Source organism: Panulirus ornatus, chromosome 7 (genome assembly GCF_036320965.1).
Source record: "Panulirus ornatus isolate Po-2019 chromosome 7, ASM3632096v1, whole genome shotgun sequence".
In the NCBI taxonomy this organism is placed as follows: domain Eukaryota; kingdom Metazoa; phylum Arthropoda; class Malacostraca; order Decapoda; family Palinuridae; genus Panulirus; species Panulirus ornatus.
In genome coordinates this window covers 43,276,235-43,303,734 of record NC_092230.1, presented here as the reverse complement: position 1 = coordinate 43,303,734, position 27,500 = coordinate 43,276,235, and the positions used below count along the sequence as shown (strand labels likewise).

At 49.8% G+C, this 27,500-nt stretch overlaps 1 protein-coding gene across 11 annotated transcripts in view; it reads right to left on the bottom strand.

The window, feature by feature from the left end:
• The window catches only part of Mef2 (myocyte enhancer factor 2), a 1,047,678-nt gene that overhangs the window by 83,417 nt on the left and 936,761 nt on the right, over window positions 1-27,500 (bottom strand). The window lies entirely within an intron of this gene.

The following is a 27,500-nucleotide window of genomic DNA, read 5'->3' as shown; positions in this document are numbered from 1 at the left end:
TAATAATGATAATAATAATAATAACCATCATCATCATAATAATAATACTAACAAGGATAATAATAACAATTATTATCATTATTATTACAACAACAACAACAATAATAATAATAATAATAATAATAATAATAATAATAATAATAATAACCATCATCATCATAATAATAATATTAACAATGATAATAATAACAATTATTATCATTATTATTACAACAACAACAATAATAATAATAATAATAATAATAATAATAATAATAATAATAATAATAATAATATTAATAATAATAATAATAATAAAAACAATTGTTATCATTATTATTACAATAATAATAATAATAATAATAATAATAATAATAATAATAATAATAATAATAATAATATTAATAATAATAATAATAATAAAAACAATTGTTATCATTATTATTATAATAATAATAATAATAATAATAATAATAATAATATTAATGATAATAATAATAATAAAAATAACAATTATTATCATTATTATAATAATAATAATAATAATAATAATAATAATAATAATAATAATAATAATAATAATAAAAATAACAATTATTATCATTATTATTACAATAATAATACTAATAATAATAATAATAATAATAATAATAATAATTTTCAATTTTGAAACAAAAAGTTTTTTGAGGAAAAATATAGCCTGGAATTTTGGGTAATTTTATGAAAAAAATAGATTTCCTTTGAAACCTCATTATTAGCAGTATTCTTCATGCTTAATAGAAATCTGCTTTTCAAATATCATTAAATCATCTTTTTGACCTTTAATTCAGATATTGAATGAAGTCAATTCAAGAAAATTATATGATAATTTGCATTGTTTCCACTGGATATGTATGATTATCTTGGAATATTGTGATACATTTTCCATGATTATTTGAAGTATGGAAGTGTTTGAATATGTTGTTTTTCAATTTTGAAACAAAAAGTTTTTTGAGCAAAAATATAGCCTGAACTATTACCTGCAATTTTGGGCAATTTTATGAAAAAAATAGATTTCCTTTGAAACCTCATTATTAGCAAAATTCTTCATGCTGAATACAAATCTGCTTTTGAAATATCGCAAAATCATCTTTTTTACCTTTAATTCAGGTATTGAATGAAGTCAATTTAAGAAAATTATCTGATAATTTGCCTCGCCTCTACTGGGTATGGATCAGTATCTTGGAATATTGTGATATATTTTCCATGATTATGTGAAGTAAGGAAGTGTTTGAATACGTTGTTTTTCAATTTTGAAACAAAAAGTTTTTTGAGTAAAAATATAGCCTGGACTATTATTACCTGCAATTTTGGGCAATTTTATGAAAAAAATAGATTTGCTTTGAAACCTCATTATTAGCAATATTCTTCATGCTGAATAGAAGTCTGCTTTTGAAATATCATTAAATGATCTTTTTGACTTTTGTTTCAAAATTGAAAAATAACATATTCAACCACTTCTATGCTTCAAATAATAATGGAAATTATATCACAATATGCCAAGATAAATGATACATACCTAGCAGACATAGTGCAATTGATTACATGTTTTTAAATTGACTTCATTTGGATACCTGAATTAAAGGTCAAAAAGATGACTTAATCATGTTTCAATTATATATTTGTATTTAGCATGAAAAATACTGCTTATATTGAGGTTTCAAAGGAAATCTATTTTTTTCATAAAATTGCCCAAAATTGCAGGTAATAGTCCAGGCTATATTTTTCCCCAAAAAACTTTTTGTTTCAAAATTGAAAAATAACATATTCAAACACTTCTATGCTTCATATAATCATGGAAAATATATCACAATATGCCAAGATAAATGATACATACCTAGCAGACACAATGCAATTAATTAGATGTTTTTAAATTGACTTCATTTGGATACCTGAATTAAAGGTCAGAAAGATGATTTAATCATAGTTTAATCATATATTTGTATTTACCATGAAAAATACTGCTAATAATGAGGTTTCAAAGAAAATCTATTTTTTTCATAAAATTACCCAAAATTGCAGGTAATAGTTCAGGCTATATTTTTCCTCAAAAAACTTTTTGTTTTAAAATTGAAAAACAACATATTCAAACACTTCCATACTTCAGTCAATCATGGAAAATGTATCACAATATGCCAAGATAAATTATACATACCCAGTACAGACGATGCAATTGATTAGATAATGTTCTTAAATTGATTTCTTTTGATACCTGAATTAAAGGTCATAAAGATGATATAATGATATTTTAGCAGTAGATTTTATTCAGCATGAAAAAGCTGCTAATGATGAGGTTTTAGAGGAATTCTATTATTTTGGAGAAAAGCTCCAAATTTTGCAGGTAGTAGTTTAGGGTTTATTTTCGCTCAAAAAACATGGAAAATATATCACAATATACGAAGATGATGATACATACCCAGTAGAGATGATTTTATTGACCAGATAATATTCTTAAATTGACTTTCATGTATAACCTTAATGGTTTTACCTCAACTCCCTTGCGTCAACCTTATTGGCGGGCCTTATATGTATATATATATATATATATATATATATATATATATATATATATATATATATATATATATATATATATATATATATATCCCTGAGGATAGGGGAGAAAGAATACTTCCCACGTATTCCCTGCGTGTCGTAGAAGGCGACTAAAAGGGAAGGGAGCGGGGGGTTGGAAATCCTCCCCTCTCTTTTTTTTTTTTTTTTTCCAAAGGAAGGAACAGAGAAGGGGGCTGGATGAGGATGTTTCCTCAGAGGCCCAGTCCTCTGTTCTTAACGCTACCTCGCTGACGCGGGAAATGGCGAATAGTATGAAAAGAAAAAAAAAAATAATAATAATAACAATAATAATTATCAAAATAAAAAAGAAAAATAATAATTATTATTATTCTTATTATTATTATCATTATTATTATAATAATAATAATATTAATAATAATAATAATAATAAAAATAACAATTATTATCATTATTATTATAATAATAATAATAATAATAATAATAATAATAAAAATAACAATTATTATCATTATTATTACAATAATAATACTAATAATAATAATAATAATAATAATAATAATAATAATAATAACAATAATAATTATCAAAATAAAAAAGAAAAATAATAATAATTATTATCATTCTTATTATTATTATCATTATTATTAAAATAATAAAAATAAAAATAACAATAATAATAATAATCTACTAAACTCCCTGGAGCTAAGCACCGGAAACCAAAAGACGAAGTACACAGACACCCTAAAACCCCCTCCCTCCCTCCCCCCCTAAATCCCCCCCCCCCCCTTGAGGAGACTGTGTGTGGGTGCCTGCTATCCAGCCCTTCCAGTCACGTGCTCCTGGAAGCTGGAACGCGAGAGGGAACTCTCATACGGGGCCTGAAATCCAGGCTCAGGAGGGGAGGGAGGGGAAAGAAAAAGAGGGGGGGGGTTGTAAAAGGGGGAAAGGTGGGGTGGGGGTGGGGTAGGATGGGGTGGGTGGGTCGTCATCACGTGTGTGCGCCTCTCTCTCTCTCTCTCTCTCTCTCTCTCTCTCTCTCTCTCTCTCTCTCTCTCTCTCTCTCTCTCTCTCACCCCTCCCCCGTAACAAACCCCCTTAACTAACCCCCCTCCTCACTGCGTCATAGCTAACCCCTCAACTGACGTCCATCCTAGAAGAAAAAAAGATATATGAGTTACGTCATCAGGTAAATATTATTATTTTTATCCCAGGTGAATCTACGTAGGGTAGGACACGACCGTCATACATAAGGAAAGATGTGGTGTCTGGGAGAGACGATGAGGAGGAGGGGGGGGGGTGTGGTGGTTTGGGGTGGGGGGAGGGTGCTGGAGGGACGTGGAGGGGGTGGGGGTGGGTTTTGGGGTGGGGGGAGAAGGGTGGGGTGCTGGAGGGACGTGGAGGGGGTGGAAGTGGTTTGGGGTGGGGTGAGAAGGGTGGGGTGCTGGAGGGACGTGGAGGGGGTGGGGTGGTGGTTTGGGGTGGGGGAGGGTGTGGTGGGTGCTGGAGGGACGTGGAGGGGGTGAGGGTGGGTTTTGGGGTGGGGGAGGGTGGGGTGGGTGGGGTGGTGGTATGGGGTGGGGGAGGGTGGGGTGGGGTGCTGGAGAGACGTGGAGGGGGTGGTTTGGGGTGGGGGAGGGTGGGGTTGCTGGAGAGGTGGGGGGAGGAGGAGGGAGTGTGTGTGGCTAGGGGTGGGGGAGGAGAGAAGAAGGGGGGAGGGAGTAGCTTGGAGGTGGGGAGAGGGGTGGGGGGAGCTGGGGAGGAGAGGTTAGAGATATAGGAAGAGTAAAGTGAGGGGGAGGGGATGGGTGAGGGGAGGGATGGAGATTGGGGTAAGGGGTAGTGGGACTGGGAGAGGGGAGGGGGTAGGCGTGCTGGGGAGGAGAAGGGGAGCTTAGGAGGAGAGGGAAATGTCCTGTGAATGATGGGGGGGGGGGTGATTTTGGGGTGGGGGGGTGGTGCCCAGTGTATGCTGAAGGATGAGGGGGAGGGGGGGTGTAATCATGTATGATGGAGGGTAGGTAAGGAGGGAGGGGGAGGGGAGGGTAGGTAAGGAGGGAGGGGGAGGGGGTGTCATATGAATGCTGGGGGGGAGAGAGAGGGGAGAGAGGGGAGGTGGGGGTGATGGCGTAGGGGTGTCCTGTGTTTACTGGGGGGGGAGGGGGAGGATACGACACAGCCCAGCCCCCTTCCCCCCCTTCCCACCCCATCAAGTACCACCCCCCAGCCCAGCCCCCTTCCCACCCCATCAAGTACCACCCCCCAGCCCAGCCCCCTTCCCACCCCATCAAGTACCACCCCCCAGCCTTTCCCCCCTCCCCCCCTCCAATCCAGCTCTCCACCCCATCAAACACACCCCCCCCTCCAAACCCACCTTCTCCCCCATGTCAATCCCTCCAAACCGCGTTAAGATAACTCTATATCAATCTACGTCAACACAGGACACAGTACACAAACCACACCTGACATCACAGCGCGGGCCACGGCTGACAACACTGCCAACAGAAACACTTTGACCAGCAGTGACAACACTGAAATAACAACAAAGACAACAACAACGACAACAAGAACACACAAGAACAGCAGTTCAAAGAACAACAACAACAACAACAAGGACATTCCTTGTCACTGACAACAAACAAACGGCGAAGCTGTTACATCAACGGTCGTAGTCCGGACAACAGTAGCAGCTCGCACAACAAACAGCAACGGCGGCAACAGGTGATGCTGACGCGGCAACAGGAGCAGGAGCACTACAGGCAACAGGAGCAGGAGAGCACTACCAGGCAACAACGGTGAAGGCAACGGGAGCAGGAGAGCACCACCAGGCAACAACGGTGAAGGCAACGGGAGCAGGAGCAGCTGCACCAGGCAACAACGGTGAAGGCAACGGAAGCAGGAGCACTACCAGGCAACAACGGTGAAGGCAACGGGAGCAGGAGCACCACCAGGCAACAACGGTGAAGGCAACGGGAGCAGGAGAGCACCACCAGGCAACAACGGTGAAGGCAACGGGAGCAGGAGCAGCTGCACCAGGCAACAACGGTGAAGGCAACGGGAGCAGGAGCACTACCAGGCAACAACGGTGAAGGCAACGGGAGCAGGAGCACCACCAGGCAACAACGGTGAAGGCAACGGGAGCAGGAGAGCACCACCAGGCAACAACGGTGAAGGCAACGGGAGCAGGAGCACCACCAGGCAACAACGGTGAAGGCAACGGAAGCACAAAAACGGTTGAAGGCAACAGGAGCAGCAGCTGCACCACGGGCAACAACGGTGAAGGCAACAGGAGCAACAGGGACATTAACAGGAGGGTGAGGACGGCGTCAAGGCCAGGGAGGAGGAGGAAGAGGAGGTAGAGGAGGAGGTAGAGGAGGAAGAGGTAGAGGAGGAGGAGGAAGAGGTAGAGGAAGAGGTAGAAGAGGAGGAGGAAGAGGTAGAGGAGGAGGAGGAGGAGGTAGAGGAAGAGGTAGAAGAGGAGGAGGAAGAGGTAGAGGTAGAGGAGGAGGTAGAGGAAGAGGTGGAAGAGGAGGAGGAAGAGGTAGAGGTAGAGGAGGAGGTAGAGGAAGAGGTACAAGAGGAGGAGGAAGAGGTAGAGGAGGAGGTAAAGGATGAGGAGGAGGAGGAGGAGGAAGGGGAGGAGGAGGAGGAGGAGGAGAAGGAAATAGAAGAAGAGGAGGTATAGGAGGAGGAAGAGGTAGAGGAGGAGGAGGAGGAGGAAGGGGAGGAGGAGGAAGAGGGGAGGAAGTAGAGGAAGAGGAGGTATAGGAGGAGGAAGAGGTAGAGGTGGAGGAAGAGGAAGAGGAGGAAGAGGTAGAGGAGGTATAGGAGGAGGAAGAGGTAGATGAGGAAGAGGTAGATGAGGTAGAGGAAGAGGAGGAGGAAGAGAAGGTATAGGAGGAGGAAGAGGAGGAGGTAAAGGAGGAGGAGGAGGAGGAGGGAACATGCGCGCCGCCATGACACAGGATCGACCGCGCCGCCGCCGGCTGGGGAGGGGGAGGCTAGGGGGGGGGGGCTGGTCCTCGGGGGGGGGGGGGGGGGGGGGGGCGCAGCCACCCAGGTGAGGCCAGGTCAAGTCCAGGTCAGGTCATCAACCCGGCTCGAGGTCAAACATTCCCTCCCCTCCCTCTCTCTACCCCAAAGATAAAAACACACACACACACACACGGACACATACGCCCTCCCCTGCCCCCCCCATTCCCCACGCCCACCAGGGGAGGGCGTGGGAAGCGTGCGTGCAGGAGGCGTGTACACCAGTCCGCAAGCAACACAGTGTTACAACTGCGACGGGCAATCGATGTACCGCCTCCCCCCCCCCTCTGTGCGTCTGTCTGTCTATCAGTATATCTATCTATCTATCTGTCTGTCAATCTGTATATCTATCTATCTGTCTGTGTGTCTGGCTGTCTGTCTATCTATCTATCTGTCTGTGTGTCTGTCTGTCTGTATATCTATCTATCTATCTATCTGTCTGTGTGTCTGTCTGTCTGTATATCTATCTATCTATCTATCTATCTATCTGTCTGTGTCTGTCTATCTGTATATCTATCTGTCTGTGTGTCTGTCTGCCTGTCTATCTGTATATCTATCTATCTGTATATCTATCTATCTATCTATCTATCTATCTATCTATATATATATATATATATATATATATATATATATATATATATATATATATAAACTCGCTATTTCCCTCGTGAGAGAGGTAGCCTTGAGAACAGGCGACAGAGCCTTCGAGGGGGAAAATTCCTCACTTGGCTCCTTGCTCCGTTCCTTCTTTTTATGGAAAGTAATACAGGAGGGGAGGATATCCAGCCACCAGCTCCCACCCATTTTATTCGCCTTTTACGACACGCAAGGAAAATGTGGCCAGTATTATTTCTCCCCTAACCTCTGGGATATATATATATATATATATATATATATATATATATATATATATATATATATATATATATATATATATATATATATATATATATAAAGAACACGAATATAGTGCATAAGAACATGCACTTTTATAAAACACATAATACCCTCCAAAAGCCAGGATTCGAACCCAGGAACTTGAGCGTGGTAGACGAGAACGCGGTAGCGTTCCCGTCTACCACGTAGAAGTTCCTGGGTTCGAGTCCTTTCTGTTGGAGGGCATCATACGCTAAATATATATATATATATATATATATATATATATATATATATATATATATATATATATATATATATATATATATATATAGATAGATAGATAGATAGATAGATAGATAGACAGACATACAACCCTTACAGTGGTGACCTAATATTGCCACACAAGTTCTCCCTCAGCTGCAATCACAGGGGAAGGGGAGGTAGTAAGGGCATGCACACAAGCAGACAATCACAGAGATAAGGACTATGTTGTAATACAGAACGGGAGGACGGCCGGGCCTTAATGATCATTTCTCTCTCTCTCTCTCTCTCTCTCTCTCTCTCTCTCTCTCTATATATATATATATATATATATATATATATATATATATATATATATATATATATATATATATATTGGGAGCGGGAGGCTGGAAATCCTCCCCTCTCGTTTTTTTTTAATTTTCCAAAAGAAGGAACAGAGAAGGGGGCCAGGTGAGGATATTCCCTCAAAGGCCCAGTCCTCTGTTCTTAACGCTACCTCGCTAATGCGGGAAATGGCGAATAGTTTGAAAAAAAAAAAAAAAAAAAATATATATATATATATATATATATATATATATATATATATATATATTCCTATATGAGTCCACGGGGAGGGGGCAATGAAACACGATAAGTTGCCCAAGTGCACTTTCGTGTCGTAATCACATCATCATCATCATCAGGGGGGAGACACAAGAGAGAAGAAATATAACAAAGTTAAGTTGATATTGGACGAAGTGACGTAGCTAGGACGCCATGTGTGTGTGTGTGTGTGTGTGTCACAGCGCTTCAGTGGCTGTTGACTTCCGCAGCCCAGACCTAACAGACATGCCACCTGAAAATCAGCTGGACTCACGCGAGGCGTTTTCACTTCCGCTTTTGTGGGGGAGGGGTTGTGGGGGAGGGGTTGTGGGGGGAGGGGAGGGGTTGTGGGGGAGGGGTTGTGGAGGGGTTGTGGGGAGGTGGTTGTGGGGGAGGGGTTGTATGGAGAGGGGTTGTGGGGGGGGGTTGTGGAGGAGGGGTTGTGGGGAGGGGTTGTGTGGGGAGGGGGTTGTGGGGGAGGGGTTGTGGGGGGGGGGTTGTGGGGGAGGGGAGGGGTTGTGGGGGAGGGTTGTGTGGGGGGGTTCAAGCTTACCTCCCCCCCCCCCTCCAACCCCCATGAGCCAGCTTATCTTTCTTCCGACAGCCCACCAGCTCCCCCCAACTACTTACCTACAGTAATTACCGACCGTAACTACCCCTTAACTACTGTCTACCACTTCGATCATCTACCTACATCTACCGAGCTATGGTGACACCATCTACTCGTCTACCAATCGGCTATCAACCACAACCCCTCTCCTCCCCCCTCCTCATCCACCACTAACCCCCCCCACCTCCCCCACTACAACCAGTCAGTACCCACCACTACAACCAGTCAGTACCCACCACTACAACTAGTCAGTACCCACCACTACAATCCCCACCACTACAACCAGTCAGTACCCACCACCACAATCCCCCCCACTACAACCAGTCAGCACCCACCACCACAACCCCCCTCCCCCACTACAACCAGTCAGCACCCACCACCACAATCCCCCCCACTACAACCAGTCAGTACCCACCACCACAACCCCCCTCCCCCACCACAACCAGTCAGTACCCACCACCACAATCCCCCCCACTACAACCAGTCAGCACCCACCACCACAATCCCCCCCACTACAACCAGTCAGTACCCACCACCACAACCCCCACCACTACAACTAGTCAGTACCCACCACCACCACAATCCCCCTCCCCCACCACAACCAGTCAGTACCCACCACTACAATCCCCACCACTACAACCAGTCAGTACCCACCACTACAATCCCCACCACTACAACCAGTCAGTACCCACCACTACAACCAGTCAGTACCCACCACTACAATCCCAACCACTACAACCAGTCAGTACCCACCACTACAACCAGTCAGTACCCACCACTACAACCAGTCAGTACCCACCACTACAATCCCAACCACTACAACCAGTCAGTACCCACCACTACAACCAGTCAGTACCCACCACTACAATCCCCACCACTACAACCAGTCAGTACCCACCACCACCACAATCCCCCTACCCCACCACAACCAGTCAGTACCCACCACCACAATCCCCACCACAACCAGTCAGTACCCACCACCACAATCCCACCACTACAACCAGTCAGTACCCACCACCACAACCCCCCACTACAACCAGTCAGTACCCACCACCACAACCCCCCACTACAACCAGTCAGTACCCACCACCACAACCCCCCTCCCCCACTACAACCAGTCAGTACCCACCACCACAACCCCCACCACTACAACCAGTCAGTACCCACCACCTCAACCAGTCAGTACCCACCACCACAACCCCCCACTACAACCAGTCAGAACCCACCACCACAACCCCCCACTACAACCAGTCAGAACCCACCACCACAACCCCCCACTACAACCAGTCAGTACCCACCACCACAACCCCCCACTACAACTAGTCAGTACCCACCACCACAACCCCCCACTACAACCAGTCAGTACCCACCACCACAACCCCCCACTACAACCAGTCAGTACCCACCACCACAACCCCCCTCCCCCACTACAACCAGTCAGTACCCACCACCACAACCCCCACCACTACAACCAGTCAGTACCCACCACCTCAACCAGTCAGTGCCCACCACCACAACCCCCCACTTCAACCAGTCAGTACCCACCACCACAACCCCCCTCCCCCACTACAACCAGTCAGTACCCACCACCACAACCCCCCTCCCCCACTACAACCAGTCAGTACCCACCACCACAACCCCCACCACTACAACCAGTCAGTACCCACCACCTCAACCAGTCAGTACCCACCACCACAACCCCTCTCCCCCACTACAACCAGTCAGTACCCACCACCACAACCCCCACCACTACAACCAGTCAGTACCCACCACCTCAACCAGTCAGTACCCACCACCACAACCCCCACTACAACCAGTCAGAACCCACCACCACAACCCCCCACTACAACCAGTCAGAACCCACCACCACAACCCCCCACTACAACCAGTCAGTACCCACCACCACAACCCCCCACTACAACTAGTCAGTACCCACCACCACAACCCCCCACTACAACCAGTCAGTACCCACCACCACAACCCCCCACTACAACCAGTCAGTACCCACCACCACAACCCCCCTCCCCCACTACAACCAGTCAGTACCCACCACCACAACCCCCACCACTACAACCAGTCAGTACCCACCACCTCAACCAGTCAGTACCCACCACCACAACCCCCCACTACAACCAGTCAGTACCCACCACCACAACCCCCCACTACAACCAGTCAGTACCCACCACCACAACCCCCCTCCCCCACTACAACCAGTCAGTACCCACCACCACAACCCCCACCACTACAACCAGTCAGTACCCACCACCTCAACCAGTCAGTACCCACCACCACAACCCCCACCACAACCAGTCAGTACCCACCACCACAATCCCCCTCCCCCACTACAACCAGTCAGTACCCACCACCACAATCCCCCTCCCCCACTACAACCAGTCAGTACCCACCACCACAATCCCCCTCCCCCACTACAACCAGTCAGTCCCCACCACCACAATCAACCCCCCACCACAACCCCAACAACCCCCCTACCACTACAACCAGTCAGTAGTACCCACCACCACTACCACCACCACAACCACAACCAACACCACATCCACAACCACAACCCGACCCCGGTCGGCAAACCAGCCACCAGCCTGGCCCGCAGGAGGGAGGGGGGAGGGGGGAGTGGAGGGGGGGAGGAGAGGGGTGCATTTGGGCAGCTGGCTGGGGGGGAGGGAAAGGGGGAAGAAGAGGGGAGGAGGGGGAGGGGGGAAGGATGGGCCCCCGAGGATAGAGAGGTGCCTGTGGGATAGAGGGATGGAAGAGGGGAGGGGAGGGGGGGACGTGTATAGAGAGAGAGAGAGAGAGAGAGAGAGAGAGAGAGAGAGAGAGAGAGAGAGAGAGAGAGAGAGAGAGAATATGACACGAAACTTTAAATGACTCTCTTACTCCCCCCCACCCCAATCTAACCTTCCCCTCCCTCTCTTCCCCTCCCTCTCTTCCCCTCCCTCTACACAGTGTTCAATCAACCCAGGTGTTCTTCTTCCACGGTGTTCTGTTCTCTGTTCTTGTTCTGTTCTACGAGGCTTTCGGACTGCCCCGGTGTTCCCCCTCCCTCAAAAAAAAAGAGGGGAAGAGGGGGGGATTGGAGGGGAGGGGAGGGGAGGGGGAGTTTGATGGTCCGTCTGCTTCAAGCAGGGAGGGGAGAGGAGGGTGTGAGTGGTCCTGCTTGCCTGCCTGCTCACATCACATCATGTCTGCTCGTCTCCTTAATTGTCTCTCTCTCTCTCTCTCTCTCTCTCTCTCTCTCTCTCTCTCTCTCTCTCTCTCTCTCCGTCTCTCTCTCTCTCTCTCTCTCTCTCTCTCTCTCTCTCTCTCTCTCTCCCCCTGACACGCGAGGCATTTAAACCCAAATGAGTACACCGGAAATCGACAGCAGCCCAGGAAATGGATATATATATATATATATATATATATATATATATATATATATATATATATATATATATATATATATATATATATATAAATCGGTGGGATAAGTAATTCTTGGATACTTTGAGCACGACGGTATACGACCCTTGAGCACGACGGTATACGACCCTTGAGCACGACGGTATACGACCCTTGAGCACGACGGTATACGACCCTTGAGCACGACAGTACGACCCTTGGATACGATGACCCGGCCTTTAGCAACTTACGGGTCGGGTCAAAGGCCAGACCGTCGTCCCCCCCCAGGTGTCGTACCGTCGTCCCCCCCCCAGGTGTCGTACCGTCGTTCCGCCCCCAGATGTCGTATCGTCGTTCCCCCCAGGTGTCGTACCGTCGTCCCCGCCCCCCCAGGTGTCGCACCGTCGTCCCCCCCAGGTGTCGTACCGTCGTCCCCCCAGGTGTCGTACCGTCGTCCCCCCCAGGTGTCGTTCCGTGGTCCCGCACAGTTGTCGTACCGTCGTCCCCCCAGGTGTCGTACCGTCGTCCCCCCCAGGTGTCGTACCGTCGTCCCCCCCAGGTGTCGTACCGTCGTTCCCCCAGGTGTCGTACCGTCGTCCCCCCCCAGGTGTCGTACCGTCGTCCCCCCAGGTGTCGTACCGTCGTCGTTCCCCCTAGGTGTCGTACCGTCGTCCCCCTAGGTGTCGTACCGTCGTCCCCCCAGGTGTCGTACCGTCGTCCCCCCCAGGTGTCGTACCGTCGTCCCCCCCAGGTGTCGTACCGTCGTCCCCCCAGTTGTCGTACCGTCGTCCCCCCAGGTGTCGTACCGTCGTCCCCCCCCAGGTGTCGTACCGTCGTTCCCCCCCAGGTGTCGTACCGTCGTCCCCCCAGGTGTCGTACCGTCGTTCCCCCCAGGTGTCGCACCGTCGTTCCCCCCCAGGTGTCGTACCGTCGTTCCCCCCAGGTGTCGTACCGTCGTTCCCCCAGGTGTCGCACCGTCGTCCCCCAGGTGTCGTACCGTCGTCCCCCCCCAGGTGTCGTACCGTCGTTCCCCCCCAGGTGTCGTACCGTCGTCCCCCCAGGTGTCGTACCGTCGTTCCCCCCAGGTGTCGCACCGTCGTTCCCCCCCAGGTGTCGTACCGTCGTTCCCCCCAGGTGTCGTACCGTCGTTCCCCCAGGTGTCGCACCGTCGTCCCCCCAGGTGTCGTACCGGCGTTCCCCCCCAGGTGTCGTACCGTCGTCCCCGCCCCCCCAGGTGTCGTACCGTCGTTCCCCCCCAGGGTGTCGTACCGTCGTCCCCCCAAGTGTCGTACCGTCGTCCCCCCCAGGTGTCGTACCGTCGTCCCCCCCCACCAGGTGTCGTACCGGCGTTCCCCCCCCCCAGGTGTCGTACCGTCTAGGCCACCAACCCCCCCTCCCCCTCCCCCCCTACCCCAAACACCGTCTCCCACAGCCATGACCAGACGCTAACTCACAGACAGACAGACACAGACAGACATGTAGCACAGACAGGAGGGTGTGTGTGTGTGTGTGTGTGTGTGTGTGTGTCTGTGTGTGTGTGGCATCTGAGGCCATTTTGCTATGCGTCTTGCCGCCAAGAGATTCTCTGACCCACATTCGCCCCTGCCCTGCTCACGTAACCAGACCCCTCCCTCCCCTTCCCTCCCTCCCTCCTCTTTCCTTCTCCACCCTCCCTCCCTCCTTCCTTCTTCTCTCCCCCCTCCTTCCTTCTCCCCTTCCCTCCTCCTCCTTCCTCCTCCCCTTTCCTTCCTCCCCCCTTCCCTCCTCCTCCTTCCTTCCCTCCTCCTCCTTCCTTCTCCCCCTCCCTCCCTCCCTCCTTCCTTCTTTTCTCCCCCCTCCCTCCTTCCTTCTCCACCCTCCCTCCCTCCTTCCTTCTCCCCTTCCCTCCCTCCCTCCTTCCTTCTTTTCTCCCCCTCCCTCCCTCCTTCCTTCTCCACCCTCCCTCCCTCCTTCCTTCTCCCCCCTCCCCCCCTCCTCCTTCCCTCCTCCTCTTTCCTTCTCCCCCCCTCCCTCCCTAACTCCACCCGTCATTAGACAGACGACCCTCCTCCTCCTCCTCCTACCCCACCCCCTCCCCCCTACCCCAGTAAGCCCCCCTCCCCCGTAAAACCACCACCCCCTCCTCCCTCCCCCCCCCCCCCTGTTCCCTAAATTGGATTCATTTGCGTTTTTTTGAATTTGCATGTTGACTGGAGGGGGGGGTGGGTAGGGGGGGTGGGGAATGGGGAAGGGGTATATCCCCCCTCCCATCCCCCCTCTCCGTCCCTTCCTCTCCCCCTCCCTCCCACAGCCACAACCCCGTTGCAGTGACCTACCTCCCTCCTCCTCCTCCCTCCCCTCTTCCAATTGTGATGTTCCTTGAGTGCTTGCTATACCTTGCTATACGCTCTTTCACTATGCTATACCTTGGTAGTGTGTTTGTTCTTTCGTGCTATATACCTTGCTATACGTTGTTCTTATGTGGTACGCTTTGCTATACGTTGCTCCTATGTGCTATGCCTTGCTATACGTTGCTCCTATGTGCTATGCCTTGCTATACGTTGCTCCTATGTGCTATGCCTTGCTGAGCGTAGTTATCACGTGCTATATCTTGCTATGCGGTGTTCCACCGTGCTATACCTTGCTATATCATCTTTCCCCTGTGCTATACCTTGCTATATCATCTTTCCCCTGTGCTATACCTTGCTCCCAACAGGGAGGGATGAGCAACAGGCGAAGTCTGGCCAACAGGGAGGGATTAAGCATCAGGCGAGGTCAGGTCAACAGGGAGGGATTAAGCAACAGGCGAGGTCTGGCCAACAGGGAGGGATTAAACAACAGGTGAAGCCCAGCCAACAGGGAGGGATTAAGCAACAGGCGAGATCTGGCCAACAGGGAAGGATTAAGCAACAGGCGAGGTCTGGCCAACAGGGAGGGATCAAGCAACAGGCGAGGTCTGGCCAACAGGGAGGGATTAAGCAACAGGCGAGGTCTGGCCAACAGGGAGGGATCAAGCAACAGGCGAGGTCTGGCCAACAGGGAGGGATCAAGCAACAGGCGAGGTCTGGCCAACAGGGAGGGATTAAGCAACAGGCGAGGTCTGGCCAACAGGGAGGGATCAAGCAACAGGCGAGGTCTGGCCAACAGGGAGGGATTAAGCAACAGGCGAGGTCTGGCCAACAGGGAGGGATCAAGCAACAGGCGAGGTCTGGCCAACAGGGAGGGATCAAGCAACAGGCGAGGTCTGGCCAACAGGGAGGGATTAAGCAACAGGCGAGGTCTGGCCAACAGGGAGGGATCAAGCAACAGGCGAGGTCTGGCCAACAGGGAGGGATTAAGCAACAGGCGAGGTCTGGCCAACAGGGAGGGATTTTGATTAAAATCGGATATTTCCTCCGTGTGTTCTTAAGCAGCTCGAGGCGTCCTTATATATATATATATATATATATATATATATATATATATATTCTCTTTCCATTTCGATCGAGACTATACCACACGACGACCCCCCTATAGCACAAAGGGGTACGACCCCTCGAGTGATAGGGCCGCCATTAAGAACCCTATCTACCACCATCAGGATCCCTATCTACCACCATCGGGAACCCTATCTACCACCATCAGGAACCCTATCTACCACCATCGGGAACCCTATCTACCACCATCAGGATCCCTATCTACCACCATCGGGAACCCTATCTACCACCATCGGGAACCCTATCTACCACAATCGGCATCCCTATCTACCACAATCGGCATCCCTATCTACCACCATCTGGATCCCTATCTACCACCATCGGGAACCCTATCTACCACCATCGGGAACCCTATCTACCACAATCGGCATCCCTATCTACCACAATTGGCATCCCTATCTACCACCATCTGGATCCCTATCTACCACCATCGGCAACCCTATCTACCACCATTGGGAACCCTATCTACCACCATTGGGATCCCTATCTACCACCATTGGGATCCCTATCTACCACCATTGGGAACCCTATCTACCACCATTGGGAACCCTATCTACCACCATTGGGATCCCTATCTACCATCATTGGGAACCCTATCTACCACCATTGGGATCCCTATCTACCACCATTGGGATCCCTATCTACCACCATTGGGAACCCTATCTACCACCATTGGGAACCCTATCTACCACCATTGGGATCCCTATCTACCACCATTGGGATCCCTATCTACCACCATTGGGAACCCTATCTACCACCATTGGGAACCCTATCTACCACCATTGGGATCCCTATCTACCACCATTAGGAACCCTATCTACCACCATCGGCAACCCTATCTACCACCATTGGGAACCCTATCTACCACCATTGGGATCCCTATCTACCACCATTGGGAACCCTATCTACCACCATTGGGAACCCTATCTACCACCATTGGGATCCCTATCTACCACCATTGGGAACCCTATCTACCACCATCTGGATCCCTATCTACCACCATCGGCAACCCTATCTACCACCATCTGGATCCCTATCTACCACCATCTGGATCCCTATCTACCACCATCGGCAACCCTATCTACCACCATCTGGATCCCTATCTACCACCATCGGGATCCCTATCTAACACCATCGAAAATCCTATCGACCACCATCGGCCTGTAATATATATATATATGTATATATATATATATATATATATATATATATATATATATATATATATATATATATATATATATATATCATTTATACGTTACGATAATTACGATAACACTGGGAATGATATACAAGATGTTAGCAGTCTCTCTCTCTCTCTCTCTCTCTCTCTGTCTCTCTCTCTCTCTCTCTCTCTCTGTCTCTGTCTCTCTCTCTCTCTCTCTCTCTCTCTCTCTCTCTCTCTGTCTCTGTCTCTCTCTCTGAGATAGAAGGACGAATCATTAATATCACTACAATTGATGTCTTACGCAAATCGGGACAACTTACGCAATTCGGCAAAATCGATGCCTTACGCAAATCCAAACAATTGACGTCTTACGCAAATCGAGACGATCGATCTCCTACGCAAATGGAGACAATTTTTTTTTTTTTTTTATCTTACGCAGAGATAATTAATTTCATGAGAAAACTGAAACATGTGATTTCATACGCCAATGGAGACGAATTATTTCCAACGACTGAATACGCCGAGACAGCTGATTTCTTACGCATAACGTTATGCGTATAGAAGAAAAAAAAAAAGCGCAATTCGGGAACGCTTTGGGAGGCGTAGAGTGGCTCCTGGGCCACAGGTGAGGGGGGGAGGGGGGGTATGACCACCGGGCCACGTTCACCCAGAGTCCAGGCTGATGGCCACATGCATGTGGCCCACCTTGGCCACCCGCCGCTCTGACAGGTGAGGTGGGGTGGGGGAGAGGGAGGGAGAGGGTGAGAGGGGGAGAGTGTGAGTGTGAGAGAGGGGGGGAGGGTGAGAGAGGGGAGAGTGTGAGAGAGAGAGGGGAGAGTGTGAGAGAGGGGGGAGGGTGGGGGGGAGAGGGAAGGGAGGGTGAGGGTGAGAGGGAAGAGAGTGTGAGAGAAGGGGGGGGGGAGTGTGAGAGAGGGGGGGAGGGTGAGAGAGGGGAGAGTGTGAACAGAGAGAGGGTCTGTGTGTCTGTCAGAGAGAGAGAGAGAGAGAGAGAGAGAGAGAGAGAGAGAGAGAGAGAGAGAGAGAGAGAGGAGGGGGAGAGGAGAGGAGGCCACCCGGGGGGGGGGGGGGTTTCCATGGCCCTGACCTAGTTTCCTCGCTCTCCCAACGCCACCACCTCCACCTGAGAGAGAGAGAGAGAGAGAGAGAGAGAGAGAGAGAGAGAGAGAGAGGGGTTACCTGCCTCCTCTACCCCCCTTCCCTTCCCCCCCCAATCTCACCTGGGGATTGTGGGGGGGGGGTGAGACCACCTGCCCACGAAGCAGCAAGGGGAGAGGGGGGGGGAGAGGGGAGACCTAAAGAGAATAAGAGGGGAGGAAAGGGGGAGAGGGGGAGGAAAGTGGGAGGGGGGGAGGGGAGGCATGCTTCTGTCCACGTGTGGGGAGGGGAGGAAAGGTAGGGAGGGGGAAGGGGGGAGGGGGGAAGGGAGGGGGAGGGGAGGAGGAGGAGGGGGAGAGGAGGAGGGGGATGTGGCCAATCATGATGCTTGGCCACCACCAACGTGGCCAGAGAGAGAGAGGTGGCCAGGAGACGTGCGTGCACGTGCGTGTGCGTGTGTGTGTGTGTGCGTATAGAACCCAGCCAACACTACCAACCAACCAACCGGTTGTGGGGGGGAGGGGGAGGGGGAGGAGAGGGAAGGCACTGACACCAACCACACGGTTGGCAGGTGAGAGAGAGAGAGAGAGAGAGAGAGAGAGAGAGAGAGAGAGAGAGAGAGAGAGAGAGAGAGAGAGAGAGAGCCAGCCTATGCCGCTTCCTTTATTCAAGTGACAGCGACCCGTGACGTCAGACATGAACATTTGACGTCCTCCCCTCCCTCCCTCCCTTCCCCTCACTTCCCCTCTTCCCCCCCCCTCCCGGCACAACCCATTTATAAAACACATCTGCCGCCAACCTGGACACCTCTGACGTCACTACCCTCATACCCTACCCCCCCCACATCAACACACCTCCACACGGCCACCACTTTTCCCCTCCCCTCCCCTCCCCTCCCTAACAACCACCCCTTCCCCTTCCCCTTCCCCCACGACCCCGACACACTCTTAACTACCATTTTCCCCCCCTCACCCCAACTACCACCACTTTCCCCCACCCCAAACACCCCATTTCCCCCACCCCAACCACCATTTCTCCCACCCCAACCACCATTTTCCCCACAACAACAACCATTTCCCCCACCCCAACCACCATTTCTCCCACCCCAACCACCATTTTCCCCACAACAACAACCATTTCCCCCACCCCAACCACCATTTCTCCCACCCCAACCACCATTTTCCCCACAACAACAATCATTTTCCCCCACCCGAACCACCGCTTTCCCCCACCCCAACCACATATTCCCCCACCCCAACCACCATTTTCCCTCACCCCAACCACATATTCCCCCACCCCAACCACCATTTTCCCTCACCTCAACCATCATACCCCCACCTCAACCACCACTTTCCCCCACCTCAACCACCACTTTCCCCACCTCAACCACCACTTTCCCCCACCTCAACCACCACTTTCCCCCACCTCAACCACCACTTTCCCCCACCTCAACCACCACTTTCCCCCACCTCAACCACCACTTTCCCCCACCTCAACCACCACTTTCCCCCACCTCGACCTGCTATGACAGCAGCCCACCATTGTGCCCCACCTGTCATGACCTCATCCCCAGCTGGCCACACCTCCCCAGCTGGCCACACCTCACACCAGCTGGCACGGCACCTGACAGCTGCACCACCTGACCATTACATCTGCGGTACTGTAGGATCTGCCACCTGACAATAAGGATCTATACCACCTGTCATACGTCAGTGCACCACCTGTTTTGCGTCAAAGCACCACCTGTCAAGCATCAATGCACCACCTGTCATGCGTCGATGCACCACCTGTCATGCGTCAATGCACCACCTGCCATGCGTCAAAGCACCACCTGTCAAGCACCAATGCACCACCTGCCATGCGTCAAAGCGCCACCTGTCATGCGTCAATGCCACCACCTACCTGTCTTGCGTCAAGCAATGATCTGCCACGCGTCAATGCCCCGCCACCTGTCGTGCGTCAATGCACCACCACCTGGCTACAGCACACAAACACGGTCAACCCCTACCAGCTGGCGACCCACACGCCATCCACCAACACCACCTTCGCGACGCGTGAGGGAAAACAAACACACAAACACACCTCGCCCTCTGTATTTACCGACACCCACAGCAAGCACACAGCTGCCAGATAGATAGATAGATAGATAGATAGATAGATAGAGAGAGAGAGAGAGAGAGAGAGAGAGAGAGAGAGTGCTGCGAGCGGGATAGATAGATAGATAGATAGATAGATAGATAGACAGAGATAGAGAGAGAGAGAGAGAGAGAGAGAGAGAGAGAGAGAGAGCTGCGAGCGGGAGAGATAGATAGATAGATAGATAGAGAGAGAGAGAGAGAGAGAGAGAGAGAGAGAGAGAGAGAGAGAGAGCTGCGAGCGGGATAGATAGATATAGATAGATAGATAGATAGAGAGAGAGAGAGAGAGAGAGAGAGAGAGAGAGAGAGAGAGAGAGAGAGAGAGAGAGAGAGAGAGAAGGGGGGTGGAGGAGGGGAGGGGGAGGGGGGAGAAGGAGGTGGAGGGGTGGGGGGTCGGTTAGGTATATGTCTCTCCCCCCCCACCAACCACCACCTCTCCCCCCCCCCCCCCATATCAGCCTGACGCACACGGCAGCAGTCAACATGGAGCAGCAGCAGCAGAAGTGCCATGACGAGAGAGAATCAGAGGAATTAGAGAGAGAGAGAGAGAGAGAGAGAGAGAGAGAGAGAGAGAGAGAGATTGTCCAGGGTGCGAAGTTTGGTGTCTCTCTCTCTCTCTCTCTCTCTTAAAGCTGACCTGGTCGAAGCCCCGCCAGCATCGGAGGTGAACTACCAGTAACCCAGGGGGGCCTTAACACACACTCTCTCTCTCTCTCTCTCTCTCTCTCTCTCTCTCTCTCTCTCTCTCCCCGTTTACCCTACATTTACTCCCCCTTTTTCTTCTCCCCTCTAACACCCCCTCTCCCCACCCCCTCCAGAACCCCGTACACCACACAAGGGGGAGGAGAGAGAGAGAGAGAGAGAGAGAGAGAGAGAGAGAGAGAGAGAGAGAGAGAGAGAGAGAGAGAAGTAAAGCAGGTGCCTGGTCACCAGGCCAAGTCACCAGGAGGAGACCTGGCCAGGTAGAGAGGGAACGGGAGGAAGAGGAGGAGGAGGAGGGAACGGGGCGTGAAGCTCCCTCCCTCCCTCCCTCTCTCTCTCTCTCTCTCTCTCTCTCTCTCTCTCTCTCTCTCTCTAGAGTCGGCATTAAAGGTGGCCTGCTCAGGGAGCCGAACTGAAGGTCACAGACGCAAGCAAGCACCTCCTGCCTCCCTGGCCTTCCCATTCCCCTTCCCCCCATTCCCCTTCCCCTTTCCCCCCATTCCCCTTCCCCTTTCCACCCATTCCCCTTCCCCTTTCCCGCCCACCCCCCCCATTTCCAACATGGTGTACCTCGCTCTCATGAAGAGGTGTTGACAAGATTATCTTTATATATATATATATATATATATATATATATATATATATATATATATATATATATATATATATATATTAATAATGACAATTAATAAATGAATATAAAGATATATACCATTGGCTTGAATGAAAAGCTCAATTATAGAGAAAATAAAAAAAAACCAGTTCATCGGAATTATTATTATTATTACAATTATTATTATCATTATTATGTTATAAAAATCATCATCAAATACGAAGGTGAAAATACACAAACAAGTTATTTAATCATTTTTTTTTTTTATCAAGAACATGGCGATCGGGGAAGAAATTCAAGCTCCCGCCTCACGGGGTTCCAATAATACACGGCAGCGGCGGCGGGGGGCGACAGCCGACGTCACACAACAACCGTCTCTCCCGATCAACCTGTGGAATGTCCCTGTTTTCCCCCCTTTCCACCCTTCCCTCCTCCTTCCCTTCCATTCCACCCTTCCCTCCTCCTTCCCCTTTCCCTTTACAACACTTCTCCTGTCTTATCATGGCAGGGGAATAATTAATAATGTCTCTAAATGACGACGTAGGGGTTTGGACGACGTCAGAGAGAGAGAGAGAGAGAGAGAGAGAGAGAGAGAGAGAGAGAGAGAGAGAGGTGGAGAATGGAGGTAAAAAAAGAAAAAAAAGATATTTCTCATCTGTAGTCGTCGCTCACGGAGGCCCCTTTCATGCGCTACGGGAAAATCATTAGGCCGGCAGCAGCAGCGGTGGTGACAGTACCTCCCACCACCAGCAAGAGACGGGAGGAGTAGCAGAAGGAGGAGCAGAAGCAGAAGAGAAAACGGGAGGATTTAGAAGCAGCATCATGTCCAGCAGACACAGAGAAGAGCAGTGTGCGCAAACAGCTGTACACCTAAGGATATATATATATATATATAGCGTCTCACAGCGGCTGACCTGACCTGACCTAACCATACACCAGTCTCTCTCTCTCTCTCTCTCTCTCTCTCTCTCTCTCTCTCTCTCTCTCTCTCTCTCTCTCTAGGGTAACCCATTCGATAAAATTTTCCCTCTGTAAATACACACAAACTGGCGGCAATCCACCACCTCTTTTGAATGTCTAAGAAAAAAGAAAATTGACGCGCCTTTCTTAAAACGTATTCGAAGTACAGCTTTATGAAATGACTTGAAAGTAAACGCGCGGCTTTATTTGTACAGATAAAAAAGATATATACTAAAAAAATTATGAATGAAATCTCGGCAAATGGAGGATCGTGGCAACTCCCACCGCTAGCCAATGAAAAGCCTGGGCCTCCCGATGACGTCGGCGTTATCAGGTAAAGGGGAGTATTGATTGGTTCACCTGCTGAAAGTACCACCCAATGAGAAGCAATCCTGTGGCAATCTTTTGAAGTAACAAAATATAAGACGTAGCCATTTTTCATGGCCTCTACCTCACATTTTTTCCCCCCAAACATTTCCTTCCCGAAAAAAATAAAATAAATCCGATGTATATATATATATATATATATATATATATATATATATATATATATATATATATATATATATATATATATATAGGGGTTCCTGGATTCCGCCTGCGAGCGGGTAAATATTGCAAGTTTTTAAAAAGTCATCTATGGCGGGAGTAGGGTTTCTCCCGCCGCCAAGCCTCTCTCTCACTCCCCAAGAAGGAGTCCCTCACTTCCCTGCTACTCAAGTAGCGCAGCCTTGAAGCCACAGGAGAGCCCATTCAGTGCTCGGGGTTCCCAGGGAGGGAGGGAGGGAGGGAGGGTTGTAATATACATAACATGCGTTACGTCATCGAATTATTTTTGCTGTGGTAGATTATTTTCCTTTTATATATATATATATATATATATATATATATATATATATATATATATATATATATATATGACTTAAAAATTCATTTATTGGTCTACTTTCCTACATGTTCGCCGTTTCCCTCGCCAGCGAGGTAGCGCCAGGGAACAGACTCACTCCCTCACATCCTCGACTCTTGCTGTCATCTATGATGTACACAGAGGTCAGTGACCCTCCTCCACAACCAGTCCCCACAGAGCTTTCCATGGTCTCTCCCCGACCCCTTGACCTGCCCTGGTTCAGCCTACTGATCGCACGTCGTACCCTGTATACCACATCGCTCCAAATCGCTCTATCCCGTGCACATCCCACACCTTCCTGCATGTCCAAGCCCCACCCTCATATATATATATATATATATATATATATATATATATATATATATATATATATATATATATATATGAAAATAAATATACATACATATCTTTTTTATAGTGGATCGCCTATTCTCGCGTTACCCAGGTAGCGCCACGAAACATGAAGAAGGGCCATATCCGCTCATATCCATTATCCGGACGCTCCACATGCCCTGGTTCAGTACAATGACAGCACGTCGACCCCTGTACACCCTATCGTTCCAATTCACTCTGTCCCTTGCACGACCATCAGACCCCCCACCCCCCCACAACCCCTTGGATGTCCAGACCCCGATCGTTCAAAATCAAATTTCACTCCATCCTTCCATCTCCAATTTGGTCTCCCCCTTTCCATCTGTTCCTTCCACCTCTGACGCACATATATACCCTTTGTCAACCTTTCCTCACTAATTCTCTTCCTATGTCCAAACCATTTTAGCACAACCTCTTCAGCTCATGCTGTCCTCAAACATTTCATTTCCCACACGTCCACCCTCCTCCGCACTGCCTTACCTATAGCCCACGCCCTGCATCCATACAATAATAATGTTGGGACTACCATACCTTGAAACATACCCATTTCTACCCTTCAAGACAACGACATCACTCTCAGCACATTTTTCAGTGCTCCCAGAACTTTAGCCCCCTTACCCACCCTATGACTCACATCCATGGTTCCATTCGCTGCATTGTCCACTCCCAGGTATCTAAAATATTTCATATTCTCCAATTTTTCTCCATTCAAACTCAAACCCCAGCTAAACCTGATAACTTTGCTTTTATACACATCTACTCTCAACTTTCCTCCTTTCGCACATCCTTCCAAACTCAGTCACGACCTTGTTGAATCTGCCACCAGCGCTGTATCATCAGCACATAAAAACTGACTCACTTCCCATACCCTCTCATACTATACAGACTGTATACTCGCCCCTCTGTCCAAGGCTTTCGCTTTTATCTCCTTCACCAACTCATCTATTAACAAATCAAACAACCATGGTGACATCACACACCTCAGCCGAGGACCATCCTTCAGATGGAACCATTCACTCTCCTCTCTTCCTACTCGTACACAAATTCAACTCCAGCTGCCTTGCCACACTCAATCCTACGTAAGGCTTTCACCACCTCTTCTCTTTTCACTATATATATATATATATATATATTAGAAAACACCAATCTTACAAAGCTCAATTACGACGTTCTAAAATCTGTTCGTTCAATATTGAACTTAATTAAGACAGTTCAAGAATGAACTTTAGAACTCTACTGAGGGACCCTTACGCTCCCGAACTTACTGTCAAGTTCACTACTCTGTTCACAACACCTTCAGTAGTGGAACTTGACGCTCCAACATAGCGTAAGCGTTCAACGTTGAACTCTCTCGGGAACGTTCAAAATAGTGAACTCATGACCTCCCCTCATTGTACACTTCATTTTTTCCTACGTAATGTGAAGGGAGGGAGGGGGGGTTTGTGGGAGGGAAGGGAAGGGAAGGGGAAGGGGAAGGGGATGGGAAGGGAAGGGAAGAGGAGGAGGATGAGGGTTCAACAAGTTGGTATGGGGGGGTAGTGATGGGGGGCGGGGGGGGGTAGGGTGGGGGGTGGTCTGGTGTCGTCAGCCTCCCTGGGTCAACAGGTGTCGGCAAAATTGCCGCAGGCAAGGCGTACGACGTACAGCCAAGATGGCGTCGGATGGGCCTCCCCCCCCCCCCGCGGTCGGACGACCTGTCGTTGAATAACCGACCAGAAGACGATGACGAAACCCCCTTCCCCTCCCTCCTCCTTCTTCTCCTCCTCCTCTTACCCCTCCCTCCCTCCTCCCTTCCCATCACACACCACCCCCCCCTCCCTCAATCCCTCCCTTCCCTTCCCCCTTCCCATCACACACCATCCCCCTCTCCCTCAATCCCTCCCTTCCCTTCCCCCTTCCCATCACACACCACCCCCCTCCCTCCTCAATCCCTCCCTTCCCTTCCCTTCCCCCCCTTCCCATCACACACCACCCCCCTCTCCCTCAATCCCTCCCTTCCCTTCCCTTCCCCCTTCCCATCACACACCACCCCCCTCCCTCAATCCCTCCCTTCCCCCTTCCCTTCCCCTCCCCCTCCTAGTACGACCTAACACCATACCACACCCCCCATCATCATCATCCCCCCATCCCCCACCTCCCCCCCTCCTTGCATTCGAAATTTCCCCTTTCTTTTTTTGCATTGGAGAAAATACAATTTTTTGCCGGATACCGACTATAAAAAAATAAGAAAAAAATATAATGTCGCCGAGGAGAAAATATACACGGACCTGGAGGAAGGAAGGGGGGTGATGGGAAGGGGAAGGGGAAGGGGAAGGGGCCAGTACATAAAACTTGTCCCCCTGAGAGAAAATGGTGTGTGGTGTGGTGTGGTGTATGGTAAGGTGTGTGGTGTGGTGTGGTGTATGGTAAGGTGTGTGGTGTGGTGTGGTGTATGGTAAGGTGTGTGGTGTGGTGTGGTGTATGGTAAGGTGTGTGGTGTGGTGTGGTGTAGTGTGTGTGGTGTATGGTGTGGTGTGGTGTATGGTGTGGTGTGGTGTATGGTGTGGTGTGGTGTGGTGTGGTGTGGTGTATGGTATGGTGTGGTGTGGTGTGGTGTGTGTGGTGTGGTGTGGTGTGGTGTGGTGTGGAGTATGGTGTGGTGTGGTGTGGTGTGTGTGGTGTGGTGTGGTGTGGAGTTTGGTGTGGTGTGGTGTGGTGTGGAGTTTGGTGTGGTGTGGTGTGGTGTGATGTGGTGTGTATGGCGTGGTGTGTGGTGTAGTGTGTGTGTTTTGGTGTGGTGTGTGTGGTGTGGTGTGAAGTGTGGTGTGTGTGGTGTGTGTGGTGTGGTGTGAAGTGTGGTGTGGTGTGTGGGTGTGGTGTGGTGTGTGTGGTGTGGTGTGGTGTGTGTGGTGTGTGTGGTGTGTGGGTGTGGTGTGGTGTGTGTGGTGTGTGTGGTGTGTGTGGTGTGTGTGGTGTGTGGGTGTGGTGTGGTGTGTGTGGTGTGGTGTGGTGTGGTGTGTGTGGTGTGGTGTGGTGTGTGGTGTGTGTGGTGGGAAGAGCCAAAATAAGATGTGTGGTGGACAGGTCTGGGTAATGGAGGGGAGGAGGGAGAGGAGGGGAGAGTGTCACTGTGGTATAGAAGTGTCTCCCCTCCCATTGTGGAGGGGGGGGTCGGGAGAGGGGGGGGGGCACTGACCATTCCTGTGATTCTATTACACCCCGGTTCGATACCCCCTCCACCTCCACCTCCACCTCCACCTCCACCTCCACCTTCCTTTACCTCCTCTAAGTATTATACATCCACAACCACCCCCCCCCACACACACACACATCATACCCCCACAACATTCACATTACTACCAACCCCCCCCACACTCTCTCTCTCTCTCTCTCTCTCTCTCTCTCTCTCTCTCTCTCTCTCTCTCTCTCTCTCCCTAAATCCATCGCAACCCCCTCCCTCCCCCCTCCCTATCAGTCACCAACCACCTCCCCCTTCCCCCATTTTCTATCTGTAACAGACAAGGGGGCGTGGGGGGGGGAGTGTGGAGAGAGAGTGGGGGGGGGAGAGTGGAGTGGAGGGGGGGGGGGTAGTATAAATCCATCAGGAAACAGCGTTAATTTGCATACGTGATCGGCAGGTGGAGGGATGGGATGGGGGGGGTGAGGGATGGGGGGGGAGGGTACGAATGCCCCCCCCCCCCCAAGGATTGCAGGTCGCACCACCAGCGGCGAACTGCAACCAGGGGCCGAGGGATCTCTCTCTCGGGAGGAGAT